The sequence below is a fragment of the Protopterus annectens genome, chromosome 4.part0 (assembly GCF_019279795.1).
Source record: "Protopterus annectens isolate FY-2018-M chromosome 4.part0, PAN1.0, whole genome shotgun sequence".
Taxonomy (NCBI): Eukaryota; Metazoa; Chordata; order Ceratodontiformes; family Protopteridae; genus Protopterus; species Protopterus annectens.
The window spans coordinates 1,827,825,665-1,827,841,537 of record NC_056733.1 but is presented as its reverse complement, the minus strand read 5'-3'; positions in this window follow the sequence as shown (position 1 = coordinate 1,827,841,537).

Here is a 15,873-nt window from a genome sequence, read left to right as displayed (position 1 = left end):
GTTACATGAACAGTAAGAAAACATGTTAATATATAAAATACACAAGTATAGGAAACTGTGCATATACATAGAGGTCAACATATTTAATACACGAATAAAAGAAAATGTGCATTTACATATTTGCTGAATTCAAATATTTTGAAAAAGAAAATATATGTAGAAGCTGTAAAAGAAAAAAAAGGAAATTAAGTAGAATAGTAAGAAGAGAAAAAGGAAGACAGAGAGTTGGAAAGTAAGCATGGGTACATACTATTCATCTATATACAGGTATGATATTATCTAAGTAATCCCTAGTTGAATATGGGATGGATTAAATTTTGTGGAGTAGGGTTAGAACTGAAGATTCATCATTATGGTAAGTACATAATTTCCATATCTTACATGATCTCATCCAACCACTTCATCTCATGGGACAGAATCCCCAATTAGCATCTCCTAGGTAGAATCATGACAATCATGACAAAAAGACCTTGAGGAAAGCAGCTCCAAATGACTGCCTCAACCTAGAGATTACATCTTTATTATGTTACAGTGACTTGCAAAAGTCTGCAGCACAGCCCAAGTCACAACAGCACACGTCATAGGTTCATAGGTGTGTACTAGGCTAATGACCCTGGAGCCTTTACAAGCCTTGCCATAGGATTACCCTGGCATTGTGCCACCTGACCTCATTTCCCAGTGCCTATGTCGAGTAAGCCCACTAGAGTGATCTCTGGGGTGAATTTTCTATTTCCCATCCACTCATCAAGATTTCTCTTGAAGAGGGCCAGTGAAGTGTTCTGCTTGACATGTAGGGGAAGTCTATTCCATAGCATGGGCAGCCTCTGGGTTATGAACCTGTTCCTCCAGCATGTTCTGTTGATTGTGATAATGAGGTTGAGGTCTCTGGAGCATTTGGTGTGGAGGGACTGGGATTTCTTTAGATGTAGCATTTCTAAAAGAGCTGGGTCAGACATGGATTTGTAAGTCAGGCAGAGATCACCTATAAGTAGGTGATATGAGACAGAGAATAGTTGGAGTTTTTTTAGTCTGTCCAAATAGGACAAATGTTTAAGGCCTAGGATCCTCTTTGTGAGGTACTTTTGGGGCCTCTCCAGTTGTTGCAGGTGTTTAGTGAAGTACATGCCAAATGGGGCATTCAACTCAATGATTGGCCTAATGAGGGAAGAGTAGAGGGAGACAATGACCGCTTTCTTCCTGGATTCAAAACCCTTAGTAATGAGATGTGCCACATAGAAGGACTTTCTGACCACAGTGACAATGTGCTGGTTAAAAGAGAGGTTGCTGTCAACCTGTGTTCCCAGATATCTTATAATGCCTTCTGTGTTCAGTGGACTACCATCGATGTGTTAATTCATAGGAACCGGGATTTATCCAAAGGGGATGATGACACATTTTTTGGCATTCAGCTTAAGGCCATGGTTCTGACACCAGTCATTGGTCTCCGTGAGGCCTTTCTGTAGGATGTCAAGATCACTTGAGGAGTTAATAATAACTATTACTTGCATTCCATTGTGAACTTTGTCAGCCAGAGTGCCTTTGTGTTGGCCTGGACTTCAGAGAAGTAGATACCAAACAGGAGAGGACTCAGGACCAAACCCTGTGGGACTCCACTCGTGACTGTCCGGCAGTCTGACTTGGACTCAGCTACTTTCACACCGTGAGTTCTACCTGTGAGCCAGTTTGCAACCCACCTAGAGATAAAGGGTTTGATGCCTGGCTTAGTGAGTTTTTCTATGATTCCTGAGTGGGGAATGGTGTCAAAGGCCTTGGCCAGATCAAAGCAGGCTGTATGAACCACCTTGCCTTCATCCACAGCTCTGCTGACTGACTCAGAGAAGTTGACCAAGTTGAGCAGGCATGATCTACCCTTCACAAAACCAAACTGTGTGGGATCCAGAATTTAGAGATTACCTGTATCCTTGTTTATTAGGTTCATGATAATGCATTCCATAGCTTTGCAAATCAGACTCATCAGGCTAATGGAGCGATAGTTCCCAGGGTCTGTAGTTGCTCCTCCTTTGTGGAGAGCGATGACTGTAGCAGTGCTCCATTTGGTAGGGACAAAGCCTGAAGTGAAGCTGTGATTCAACAGGGCACACAGGTGAGATGCCAGTTCACTCTGTAGCACATGTATAACACAGCCAGGGATATTGTCAGGTCCCATAGAAGCCGTATTCTTGGCCTTGGACAGTACTGTTTTAACCTGTGCAGCAGTAATACTGGGTGCCTGGCAATATACTGGTATTGTGACTGGTCCGTTGGGGAGGTAGAGGGGTAAAGTTGGGACTGAAGTTGTCGGCCAGTATATTGGCAATATCTGTTGGCTTGGTAAAGCAGGTATCATTGTGCAGTAGCTCAGAGCAAATCTGGGTATTGCCATGGAGATTCTTTACATAACTATAGAAGGCCTTGTGGTTGTCTTTACTATCTGCTGCAATTCTGTTTTCATAGCTAGTTTTACAGGATTTGATGAGGGATCTCAACTTTTTGTTGAGGCTGCTAAGGGAGTTTTTCCAGTCTTGGGTCTTCACCTTATTCCGCATCAGTTTCCTCCTTCTGTTGTAGAGTTTATTTATGGCCAGGGACCACTTGATTGGCTTCCTTATTTTGCAGGAGAGCGTCATAGTTCTATTGGGTATGGTAAGATCCATGCAATTGTGTACGTGTTGCTAGTTTATGATTCGGCAGTCATGCAACTGATCTCCATTTGCATGGGTGCAGTGAAGTTAGCCACCTCTGTTTTTAGGAGCCCAAAGTTAGCTTTGGAGACATTTTTCATGGTGGTTACCTTTGCGGGGGGGTGGGGGGTGGGTGAAAGGGATGTGGATTTCTAACGTGATTAGTTTGTGGTTGGACCTAACCAGGGAGGAGTTGTCTATTATTGTAGAGCAATGATCGCCCATGTCAGTAATGACCAGGTCAAGGATGTTGCTACCTTTAGTAGGGGTAAGAATGAGCTGTTCCAGGGCACTGAAATTAATGAATTCCAGGAAACTTTGGGCAAGTGTATTGGTACAGCAGTAGTTTTCCCAGTTAATGGAGGGGTAGTTGAAGTCACCCAGTATGAGAGTGTTAGGTTTGAACTTAATATTCTCCAGAGTGCTTAGGAACGTCGAGTGTGAGTCATGAGACATAGTTGGGGACCTATAGCAGGCTACGACCTGAATCATTGTCTTACCCAATGTTAGCTGCATCTGAAGTATCTCAGATGTGTTTTGTTGGGCTACCAGTCTGGAGGTGTGCGCATCCTTTATGAATATGGAAACACCACCGCCTTTGGAGCTTCGGTCCAAGTTCTGGGACAGAAAGGTGTGGAATGAGTTATAGCCCAGTAGTGCAGAGGTGCTTTCTGCTGCCTTGAATCAGGTCTCTGTTACAGCACAAATGTCAATGCTCACCATTTTAAGGAGTGCTTCAAGCGAGTGCATTGTGGGATTTGGACTTTTAGCATTGAGCAGCATGACCCTCAGATTGCATTTGTTTGTAGCTGTTACAGTGGTAATTTGGTCACTATAGGGGTGCCAAGAGCCTTGGCCAGTATCTGGAAGCTCAGGGATGACAGATGCATGCCATCTCTCGTAAAGCATCGAGGTCTGTCAATCATGTCATCCCAGGCAGACAGATACTGGATCCCCTTAGAATGACACCAGAAACTTAGCCAATTGTTGAAATCAATCATTTTCTGCTTGTACTGTGGTATCATACTGGGTGATGGTAGGATGTTCCTCAGGGCTAGGGTCAAACTGGCTTAGGCTACATAATTTGACAGCTCCTCTATATCTCTTCTCAAGTAGTCCAGGGAGGTACATCTCAGGTCATTTACACCCACATGTACAATGACAGAGTCATACATGTACCTGTTGTTGAGGGACCTGAGTGCGTGTGCTATACGGTGAATCCTAGGGTCTGACAAGCAGCTGACTGTTACTTTCTCCTTATTCAACCTAGTGAGTGGGACATCAGTGTGCCTCACTATTAAGTCACCTATGACGAGTGTGTTGGGCATGCTGTTTGCCCTAGGGGGTTTGGTTGAGTGGCACTCTGTTTAGGAGAGTTATGTGTCTCGTGGTTAGTGTTGTGTTATGGTGGTCAAGTGCATTTATGCCTTGGAGGTCTCTGCTGTTTGGGTAGATTTTTATTGAGAGCCTCCACGAAGGTGGGTGTGTGGATTGTGTTTTTATGTGAAGGCAGTGCAGGGGTGTATTCTGGAGGGCTACATGTTCCATGAAGTGTAGTGCAAGTGTTGACCTTCTCCTCTTGACCAGCTATTCCGGTCTTGGCTGGAGAGTGCGTGGCCTCCAATTTGGATATATAAGTGCATCTCTTGCAAGTCTAAGTGTTGAGAGGTAAGAGGAGAGGGATGTCAGTGTATATGAGGCAGTTGCTACATTGCCTCAGGATGCCCAAGTTCACCAGGTTAATAGGACAAAGCACAAGGAACTGACCTTTAGACAAGCCTGAAGGGGTGGGCATTAATAATAAGTACTGGAGCTGTTTCCTTGTAGAATGTTTAGTGCTAATAGCACTTTTGTGTGCTACAATAATTGCTACAAGAAGTCTGGTAAATTGCTAGATAAAGAAGCTAGTAAAAGTACCGGAGAGGATAGAACTAGTAGATCTGAGGGAAAAAATTGAAGACCAGACTTTGACACCGCTCAGAAGCTTACAAATAGGCCTGGATAGAAATATGTATCTGGACTAGACTAGTTACAGGAAAGGTGGGAAACAAGCACAAATGCAGGCTTTTAAACTAAAAAGTTGAAAGAGATGGAAAAAACTGCCCCAAACAGCCAATATACTACAATTTCTAGGCCAGAAACCACTCCTCTTGTAGTAGATAGGCTACCCAGTGCTTACACTCCCACTGATAAGTGAGAAGGATTCCCTCCAACACAGAAAGGCTTGGGGGGCTCAAAAGCTTAAAAACAGTCTTGGATACAGTAAATCTGTATCTGGACTAGACTCGTTACAGGAAATGCAGGAAACAAGCTTAGAATTCAGAATACTTTTTTTTTTTACAGAAAAGCAGCTAAAACAGCACTAAAAACAATTCACGTACAGTGCAAGCTAGCACACTTGAGTATGTAGCTGTATTAAAGCAAATACAGTTTAAATAAATGCAATTTATTCAAAATGTATTCTGAACTGAATTCAATTATTGTTTTGTTCAACTCTGAACAGTTAAAAAGTGCAAAAAAATATACTTATCAGCTGAGAAGCACATTCAGTCAGAACACAGGGAGATTGTAGCAACGTTTTTTTTAGTGAAGTGGAAAGGGAGAAAGGAGGAGCAGAAGATAATTCAAGGTTAAAAAAGTAAGTGGGTTGGCCTACTCAAATGTTCTCTCTGTATTAGGTAGAATGAGCTAATGACAATACACTGGGAAGTGTGTCCCAAATGAAATTTACAGTAGGGGTGGGCAACTGCAAAGCCATCAAATATAAGAACAGGATACCAATAGCGATGGAGGGTGGGAAACTAAACCAGTTATATGATACACTCCTTGGCAGGGAATCAGAACAAACAAACACAGAGAGATGTTTAACAAGTGGAGAAAATTTCCAGTTAATACCTCACACACAGTGAAATTAGCATGAAAAGAAAAGAAACTTGAAACAACTTTAAAAAAAGCTCAAAAGAACAAATGAGGTGCTTACTCCAAGCTGTAGTCCAGGTAACACCAATCAGCCAATGACCACTCTCACTGTAATGCAAAATGGTTTCTGCTAAACTAAGTTGGCCTTGAACATTTGATCAGACACACAGCCTCTGCAAACAACCAACTAGGCCCAGAACACAAGCCCTGAATATAGACAATGCTCCAGCTACTACCTAACACTACTAAGGAAGAAAACACTACAGAAATGTTTATCACAGCAGAAAAAATGCAGTAAGGCTTTAAATGAAAGTTTTAAACAGATAAAGGTGCAAGAAGACTCAAGAGAATGTTTTTAACTGCAAATAAATTAGTTATATGATATACTCCTTGGCAGGAAATCAGAACAAACAAATACAAATAGATATTTAACAAGTGGAGGAAATTTCCAATTAATACCTCACACACAGTGAAACTAGCTAGAAAAGATTTACAACAGTATGACAGTAAAAACCTTATTTATCAGGCCCTGTGAGGCAGAAAATTTTAGTACAACTGTGCAGATTAGTTTATAGCTATAAAGTACAGTAAAAAGTATGCAGCAGACAATAAAAGTGCTATAAATATTTATAAGCAGTAACTAGTAAAAATAAGCAAAAAACAGGACACTTATATCACAGATCAGAGTTTTGCTCAGTGCCCTACCTCCGATTAGCTCTCCGTAAATTGACAGAAAAACTCACATGGTAACGTGTTAAGTAAAAGAAAGTTGAAACTTCAAACAACTTTAAAAAAAGCTCGAAAGAACCAATGAGATGCTTACTCCAAGCCATAGTCCAGGTAACCACAATGAGCCAATGACCATAAACATTACACTCTCACTGCAATGCAAAATGGTTACTGCTAAATTAAGATGGCCTGGAACATCTGCCCAGACAGAGAGCCTGTACAACCAACCAACAGGACCCAGAACACAAGCCTGAATATGGACAATGCTCCAGCTACTACCTAACACAACTTAGGAAGAAAACACTACAGAAATGTTTCTCACAACAGAAAAACAGCAATGAGCCTTTAAATGAAAGTTTTATATGGATAAAGGAGCAAGTAGATTCTAGAGAATACTTTTAACTGCAAACAAACCAGTTATATGATACACTCATTGTCAGGAAATCAGAAAAAAAAAACAAAGACAAAGATGTTTAACAAGTGGAGACAATTTCCAGTTAATATCTCACACACAGTGAAACTAGCTAGAAAAGAGTTACAAACAGTGTAACAGTAAAAACCTTATTTATCAGGCCTCCAAGGCAGAAGATTTTAGTACAACCATGCAGATTAGTTTATAGCTATAAAATACAGTGAAAAGTATGCAGCAGACAATAAAATGCTATAAATATCTATATCCAATAACTAGTAAAAATAAATGAAAAACAGGATACTTAAAGTTATATATCACAGATCAGAGTATTGTTCAGTGCCCTTCCTCTGATTAGCTCTGTGTAAAATGTCAGAAACACTCACAAGGTAACCTCTTATAAAACAGAAAGGTGAAACTTCATACAACTTTAAAAAAAGCTCAAAAGAACCAATGAGGTGCTTACTTCAAGCCATAGTCCAGGTAACCCCCATCAGCCAATGACCATAAACAATACACTCTCACTGCAATGCAAAATGTTTTTTGTTAAACTAAGATGGCCTGGAACATGTGCTCAGACACATAGCCTCTGCAAACACCCAACTAGGCCCAAAACATAAGCTGAATATGGACAATGCTGCAGCTACTACCTAACACTACTTAGGCAGAAAACACTACAGAAATGTTTATCACAGTAGAAAAACAGCAGAGAGCCTTTAAATGAAAGTTTTAAACAGATAAAGGAGCAAGGAGACTCTACAAAATGCTTTTAAATGCAAACAAATAAGTTATATGATACACTCCTTGGCAGGAAATCAGAACAAACAAACATAAAAAGATGTTTAACAATTGAAGGAAATTTCCAGTTAATACCTCACATAGAGTTAAACTAGCTAGAAAAGGTTTACAAACAGTGTGACAGTAAAAACCTTATTTATCAGGCCGTCGAGGCAGAAATTTTTAGTACAACCATGTAGATTAGTTTATAGCTATAAAATACATTAAAAATTCTGCAGCAGACAATAAAAGTGCTATAAGTATATATAAGCAATAACTAGCAAAAATAAGCAAAAAAAAAGGATACTTAAAGTTATGTATCACAGATCAGAGTTTTGCTCAGTGCACTTCCTCTGATTAGCTCTTTGTAAAATGGCAGACATAACTTCCTAAGTAACAGAAAATTGAAACTTGAAACAACTTTTAAAAAAGCTCGAAAGAACCAATGAGGTGCTTACTCCAAGCCATAGTCCAGGTAACCCTAATCAGCCAATGAACATAAACATTACACTCTCACTGCAATGCAAAATGGTTTCTGCTAAACTAAGATGGCCTGGAACATGTGCTCAGACACATAGCCTCTGCAAACACCCAACTAGGCCCAAAATATAAGCTGAATATGGACAATGCTTCAGATACTGCCTAACACTACCTAGGCAGAAAACACTACAGAAATGTTTATCACAGCAGAAAAACAGCAGAGAGCCTTTAAATGAAAGTTTTAAACAGATAAAGGAGCAAGGAGACTCTAGAAAACACTTTTAACTGCAAACAAATAAGTTATATGATACACTCCTTGGCAGGAAATCAGAACAAACAAACATAAAAAGATGTTTAACAAGTGAAGGAAATTTCCAGTTAATACCTCACATAGAGTTAAACTAGCTAGAAAAGGTTTACAAACAGTGTGACAGTAAAAACCTTATTTATCAGGCTGTGCGAGGCAGAAATGTTTAGTACAACCATGTAGATTAGTTTATAGCTATAAAATACATTAAAAATTCTGCAGCAGACAATAAAAGTGCTATAAGTATGTATAAGCAATAACTAGCAAAAATAAGCAAAAAAAAAAAAAAAAAACAGGATAATTAAAGTACTGTATCACAGATCAGTTTTGCTCAGTGCACTTCCTCTGATTAGCTCTGTGTAAAATGGCAGAAGCACTCCCACCATAACCTCTTAAGTAACAGAAAGTTGAAACTTGAAACAACTTTAAAAAAGCTCAAAAGAACCAATGAAGTGCTTACTCCAAGCCATAGTCCAGTTAACCCTAATCAGCCAAAGAACATAAACATTACACTCTCACTGCAATGCAAATTTTTTCTGCTAAACTTGATGGCCTGGAATATATGCTCAGACACACAGACTCTACAAACAACCAACTAGGCCCAGGAAAAACAGCAGTGAGCCTTTAAATGAAAGTTTTAAACAGATAAAGGTGCAAGGAGACTCTAGAGAATGTTTTTAACTGCAAACAAACTAGTTATATGATACACTCCTTGGTAGGAAATCGGAAAAAAAACAAACACAAACAGATGTTTAACAAGTAGAGAAAATTTCCAGTTAATATCTCACACACAGTGAAACTAGCTAGAAAAGATTTACAAACAGTGTGACAGTAAAACCTTATTTATCAGGCCTGTGAGGCAGAAAATTTTAGTACAACCATGCAAATTAGTTTATAGCTATAAAATACAGTAAAAAGAATCCAGCAGACATTAAAAGTGCTATAAATATATATATATCTATATCTATATATATATATATATCTATATCTATATATATATATATATATATATATATATATATATAAGCAATAACTAGTAAAAAATAAGTGAAAAACAGGACACTTAAAGATATATATCACAGATCAGAGTTTTGCTCAGTGCCTTTCCTCTGATTAGCTCTGTGTAAAATGTCAGAAACACTCACAAGGTAACCTCTTAAGAAACAGAAAGGTGAAACTTCAAACAACTTTAAAAAAAACTCGAAAGAACCAATGGGGTGCTTACTTCAAGCCATAGTCCAGGTAACCCCTATCAGCCAATGACCATAAACATTACACTCTCACTGCAATGCAAAATGGTTTCTGTTAAATTAAGATGGCCTGGAACATGTGTTCAGACACATAGCCTCTGCAAACACCCAACTAGGCCTAAAATATAAGCTGAATATGGACAATGCTGCAGCTACTACCTAACACTACTTAGGCAGAAAACACTACAGAAATGTTTATCATAGTAGAAAAACAGCAGAGAGCCTTTAAATGAAAGTTTTAAACAGATAAAGGAGCAAGGAGACTCTAGAAAATGCTTTTAACTGCAAACAAATAAGTTATATGATACACTCCTTGGCAGGAAATCAGAACAAACAAACATAAAAATATGTTTAACAAGTGAAGGAAATTTCCAGTTAATACCTCATATAGAGTGAAACTAGCTAGAAAAGGTTTACAAACAGTGTGACAGTAAAAACCTTATTTATCAGGCCCGACGAGGCAGAATTTTTTAGTACAACTGTGTAGATTAGTTTATAGCTATAAAATACATTAAAAATTCTGCAGTAGACAAAGTGCTATATGTATGTATAAGCAATAACTAGCAAAATAAGCAGAAAACAGGATACTTAAAGTAATGCATCACAGATCAGAGTTTTGCTCAGTGCACTTCCTCTGATTAGCTCTGTGTAAAATGACAGAATCACTCACAACATAACCTCCTAAGTAACAGAAAGTTGAAACTTGAAACAACTTTAAAAAAAGCTTGAAAGAACCAATGAGGTGCTTACTTCAAGCCATAGTCCAGGTAACCCTAATCAGCCAATGAGCATAAACATTACACTCTCACTGCAATGCAAAATGTTTTTTGCTAAACTAAGATGGCCTGGAACATGTGCTCAGACACATAGCCTCTGCAAACACCCAACTAGGCCCAAAATATAAGCAGAATATGGACAATGCTGCAGCTACTACCTAACACTACTTAGGCAGAAAACACTACAGAAATGTTTGTCACAGCAGAAAAACAGCAGAGAGCCTTTAAATGAAAGTTTTAAACAGATAAAGGAGCAAGGAGACTCTAGAAAATGCTTTTAACTGCAAACAAATAAGTTATATGATACACTCCTTAGCAGGAAATCAGAACAAACAAACTTAAAAGATGTTTAACAAGTGAAGGAAATTTCCAGTTAATACCTCACATAGAGTGAAACTACCTAGAAAAGATTTACAAACAGTGTGACAGTAAAAACCTTATTTATCAGGCCCTGCAAGGCAGAAATTTGTAGTACAACCATGTAGATTAGTTTATAGCTATAAAACACATTAATTCTGCAGCAGACAATAAACGTGCTATAAGTATGTATAAGCAATAACTAGCAAAAATAAGCAAAAAAAAACAGGATAATTAAAGTAATGTGCCACAGATCAGAGATTTGTTCAGTGCACTTCCTCTGATTAGCTCTGTGTAAAATGACAGAAGCACTCACAACATAACCTCCTAAGTAACAGAAAGTTGAAACTTGAAACAACTTTAAAAAAAGCTCGAAAGAACCAATGAGGTGCTTACTCCAAGCCATAGTCCAGTTAACCCTAATCAGCCAATGAACATAAACATTACACTCTCACTGCAATGCAAAATGGTTTCTGCTAAACTAAGATGGCCTGGAATATATGCTCAGATACACAGACTCTACAAACAACCAACTAGGCCCAGAACACAAGCCTGAATATGGACAATGCTCCAGCTACTACCTAACACTAATGAGAAAGAAAACACTACAGACATGTTTATCACAGCAGAAAAACAACAGCGAGCCTTTAAATGAAAGTTTTAAACAGATAAAGGAGCAAGGAGACTCTAGATAATGCTTTTAACTGCAAACAAACCAGTTATGATATACTCCTTGGTAGGAAATCACAAACAGATGTTTAACAAGTGGAGAACATTTCCAGTTAATATCTCACACACAGTGAAACTAGCTAGAAAAGATTTACAAACAGTGTGACAGTAAAAACCTTATTTATCAGGCCTGTGAGGCAGAAAATTTTAGTACAACCGTGCAGATTAGTTTATAGCTATAAAATACAGTAAAACAAATCCAGCAGACAATAAAAGTGATATAAATATATATATAAGCAATAACTAGTAAAGATAAGTGAAAAGCAGGACACTTAAAGATATATATCACAGATCAGAGTTCTGCTCAGTGCCTTTCCTCCGATTAACTCTGTGTAAAATGACAGAAACACTCACAAGGTAACCTCTTAAGTAAAAGAAAATTGAAATTTGAAACAACTTTAAAAAAATCTTGAAAGAACCAATAAGGTGCTTACTCAAAGCCACAATCCAGGTAACCCCAATCAACCAATGACCATAAACATTACACTCTCACTGCAATGCAATATGGTTTCTGCTAAACTAAGATGACATGGAACATGTGCTCTGACACACAGCCTCTGCAAACAACCAACTAAGCCCAGGACACAAGCCTGAATATGGACAATGCTCCAGCTACTACCTAACACTACTTAGGCAGAAAACACAACTGAAATATTTATCAAAGCAGAAAAACAGCAGCAAGCCTTTAAATTAAAGATTTAAATAGATAAAGGAGCAAGGAGACTCTAGAGAATGATTTTAACTGCAAACAAACCAATAATATGATACACTCCTTGGCAGGAAATCAGAAAAAACAAACTAAAACAGATGTTTAACAAGTGGAGAAAATGCCAGATAATACATTACACACAGTGAAACTAGCTAGAAAAGATTTACACACAGTGTGACAGTAAAAACCTTATTTATCAGGACCTGTGAGGAATAAAATTTTAGTGCAACCATACAGATTAGTTTATAGCTATAAAAATACAATTAAAACTATGCAGCAGACAATAAAAGTGCTATAAATATCTATAAGCAATAACTAGTAAAAATAAGCAAAAACAGGATATTTAAATTTATATATCACAGATGAGAGTTTTGCTCAGTGCCCTTCCTCGGATTAGCTCTGGGTAAAATGGCAGTAACACTCACAAGGTAACCTCTTAAGTAACAGAAAATTGAAACTTTAAACAACTTTAAAAGAAGCTCGGAAGAACCAATGAGGTGCTTACTCCAAGTCGTAGTCTAGGCAACCCCAATCGGCCAATGACCATAAACATTACACTCTCACTGCAATGCAAAATCATTTCTGCTAAACTGAGATGGCCTGGAACATTTGCTCAGACAAACAGTCTCTGCAAACAACCAACTAGGCTCAGAACACAAGCCTGAATATGGACAATGCTACAGCTACTACCTAACACTACTTAGGCAGAAAACACTACAGAAATGTTTATCATAGCAGAAAAGGAGCAGTGAGCCTTTAAATAAAAGTTTTAAACAGATAAACGAGCAAGGAGTCTCTAGAGAATGCTTTTAACTGCAAATAATCAAGGTATATGATACACTCCTTAGCAAGAAATCAGATGAAACAAATACAAACAGATGTTTAACAACTGGAGAAAATTTCCAGTTAATACCTCACAGACAGGGAAACTAGCTAGAAAAGATTTGCAAACAGTGTGACAATAAAAGCCTTACTTATCAGGCACCGTGAGGCAGAAAAGCTTAGTACAACCATGCAGATTAGTTTGTAGCTATAAAATAGAGTAAAGAGTATATAGCAGACAATAAAAGTGCTACAAATATAAGCAATAACTAGTAAAAATAAACAAAAAACAGGATACTTAAAGTTATATATCAGAGATCAGAGATTTCTCAGTGGCCTTCCTTTGATTAGCTCTATGGGAAATGGCAGAAACACTAACATGGTATCCACTTAAGTAACAGAAAGATGAAACTTGAAACAACTTTAAAAGAAGCTCACAAGAACCAATGAGCTGCTTACTCCAAGCCGTAGATCAGGTAACTCCAATCAGCCAATGAACATAAACATTACACTCTCACTGCAATGCAAAATGGTTTCTGCTAAGCTAAGATGGCCTGGCACATAATACACTCCTTGGCAAGAAATCAGAACAAACAAACAGATGTTTAACAAGTGGAGAAATTTTCCATTTAATACCTCACACACAGGGAAAATAGCTAGAAAAATTTACAAACAATGTGACAGTAAAAACCTTATTTATGAGGCCCTGTGAAGCAAAACATTTTAGTGACAGTGCAGATTAGTTTATAGGTATAAAATACAGCAAAATTATGCAGCAGACAAAAACGTGCTATAAATATCTAAAACAAATAACTAGGTAACAATAAGAAAAAACAGAATACTTAAAGTTATATATCACAGATATCAGAGTTTTGCTCAGTGCCCTTTCTCCGATTAGCTCTGTGTAAAATGGCAGAAACACTCACTAGGTAACCTCTTAAGTAAAAGAAAGTTGTAACAAGTTTTAAAAAAGCTCGAAAGAACCAATGAGGTGCTTAATACAAGTGGTAGTCGAGGTAACCCCAATATGCCCATGACCATAAACATTATATTCTCATTGCAATGCAAAATGGTTTCTGCTAAACTTAGATGGTCTGAAACATTATACACTCCTTTGCAGAAAATCAGAACAAACAAACACAAACAGATGTTTAACAAGTGGAAAAAATTTCCAGTTAATACCTCACATACAAGGAAACTAGCTAGAAATTTAAAAAAACAGTGTGACAGTAAAAACCTTATTTATGAGGCCCTGTGAGGCAGAAAATTTCAGTACAACCATGCAGATTATTTTATAGCTATAAAATACAGTACAAAGTATGCAGCAGACAATAAAAGTGCTATAAATATCTATAAGCAATGAGTAAAAATAAGGGAAAAACAGGATACTTAAAGTAATATAGCTTAGATGACAGTTTTGCTCAGTCCCCTTCCTCCGATTAGTTCTGTATAAAATGGCAGAAACACTCACAAGGTAACATCTTAAGTAACAGAAAATTGAAACAGCTTTAAAAAAAGTTCGAAAGAACCAATGAGGTGCTTACTCCAAGCTGTAGTCCAGGTAACCCCAATCAGCGAATGACCATAAACATTACACTCTCACTGCAATGCAAAATGGTTTCTGCTAAACTAAGATGGCCGGGAGCATGTTCTCAGAAACAGAGCCTCTGCAAACAACTGACAAGGCCCAGAACACAAGCCTGAATATGGACAGTGCTCCAGCTACTACCTAACGGTACGTAAGAAGAAAACACAACAACAATATTTATCACAGCAGAAAAACAGCAGTGAGCCTTTAAATGAAAGTTTTAATCAGATAAAAGAGCAAGGAGACTCTAGAGAATGCCTTTAACTGAAAACATACCAGTTATATAGTACACTCCTTGACAGGAAATCAGAAGAACCAAACAGAAACAGATTTTGAACATGTGCAGAAAATTTCCAGTAAATACCTCACACACAGTGAAACTAGCTAAAGAAATATTTACAATCAGTGTGACACTAAAAACCTTATTTATCAGGCCATGTGAGGCAGAAAATTTTAGTACAACCATGCAGATTAATTTGTAGCTATAAATACAGTAAAACGTATGCAGCAGACAATAAAAGTGCTAAAAATATATATAAGCAATAACTAGTAAAAATAAGCAAAATACAGGATACTTACATTTATATATCACAGATGAGAGTTTTGCTTAGTGCCCTTCCTACGATTAGCTCTGTGTAAAATGGCAGAAACACTCACAAGGTAACCTCTTAAGTAACAGAAAGTTGAAACTTGAAACAACTTTTAAAAAAGCTCAAAAGAACCAATGAGGTGCTTACTCCAAGTCGTAGTCCAGGTAACCCCAGTAAGCCAATGACTATAAACATTACACTCTCACTGCAATGCAAAATGGTTTCAGCTAAACTAGGATGGCCTGGAACATGTGCTCAGACACACAGCCTCTGCAAATAACCAACAAGGCCCAGAACACAAGCCTGAATATGGGCAATGCTCCAGCTACTACCTAAGACTACTTAGGCAGAAAAAAACTAAAGAAATGTTTATCACAGCCGAAAAAATAGCTGTGAGCCTTTAAATGAAAGTTTTAAACAGATAAAGGAGCAAGGAGACTCTAGAGAATGCTTTTAACTGCAAACCAACCAGTTATATAATACACTCCTTGGCAGGAAATCAGAACAAACAAACACAATCAGAACAAACAAACACAAACAGATGTTTAACAAGTGGAGAAAAATTCCACTAAATACCTCACACAGTGAAACTATCTAGAAAAGATTTACAAACAGTGTGACAGTAAAAACCTTCTTTATCAGGTCCTGTGATGGAGAACAATTTGGTACAAAGGTGCAGATTAGTTTATAGCTATAAAATACAGTATAAAGTATGCAGCAGACAATAAAAGTGCTATAAATATTCATACG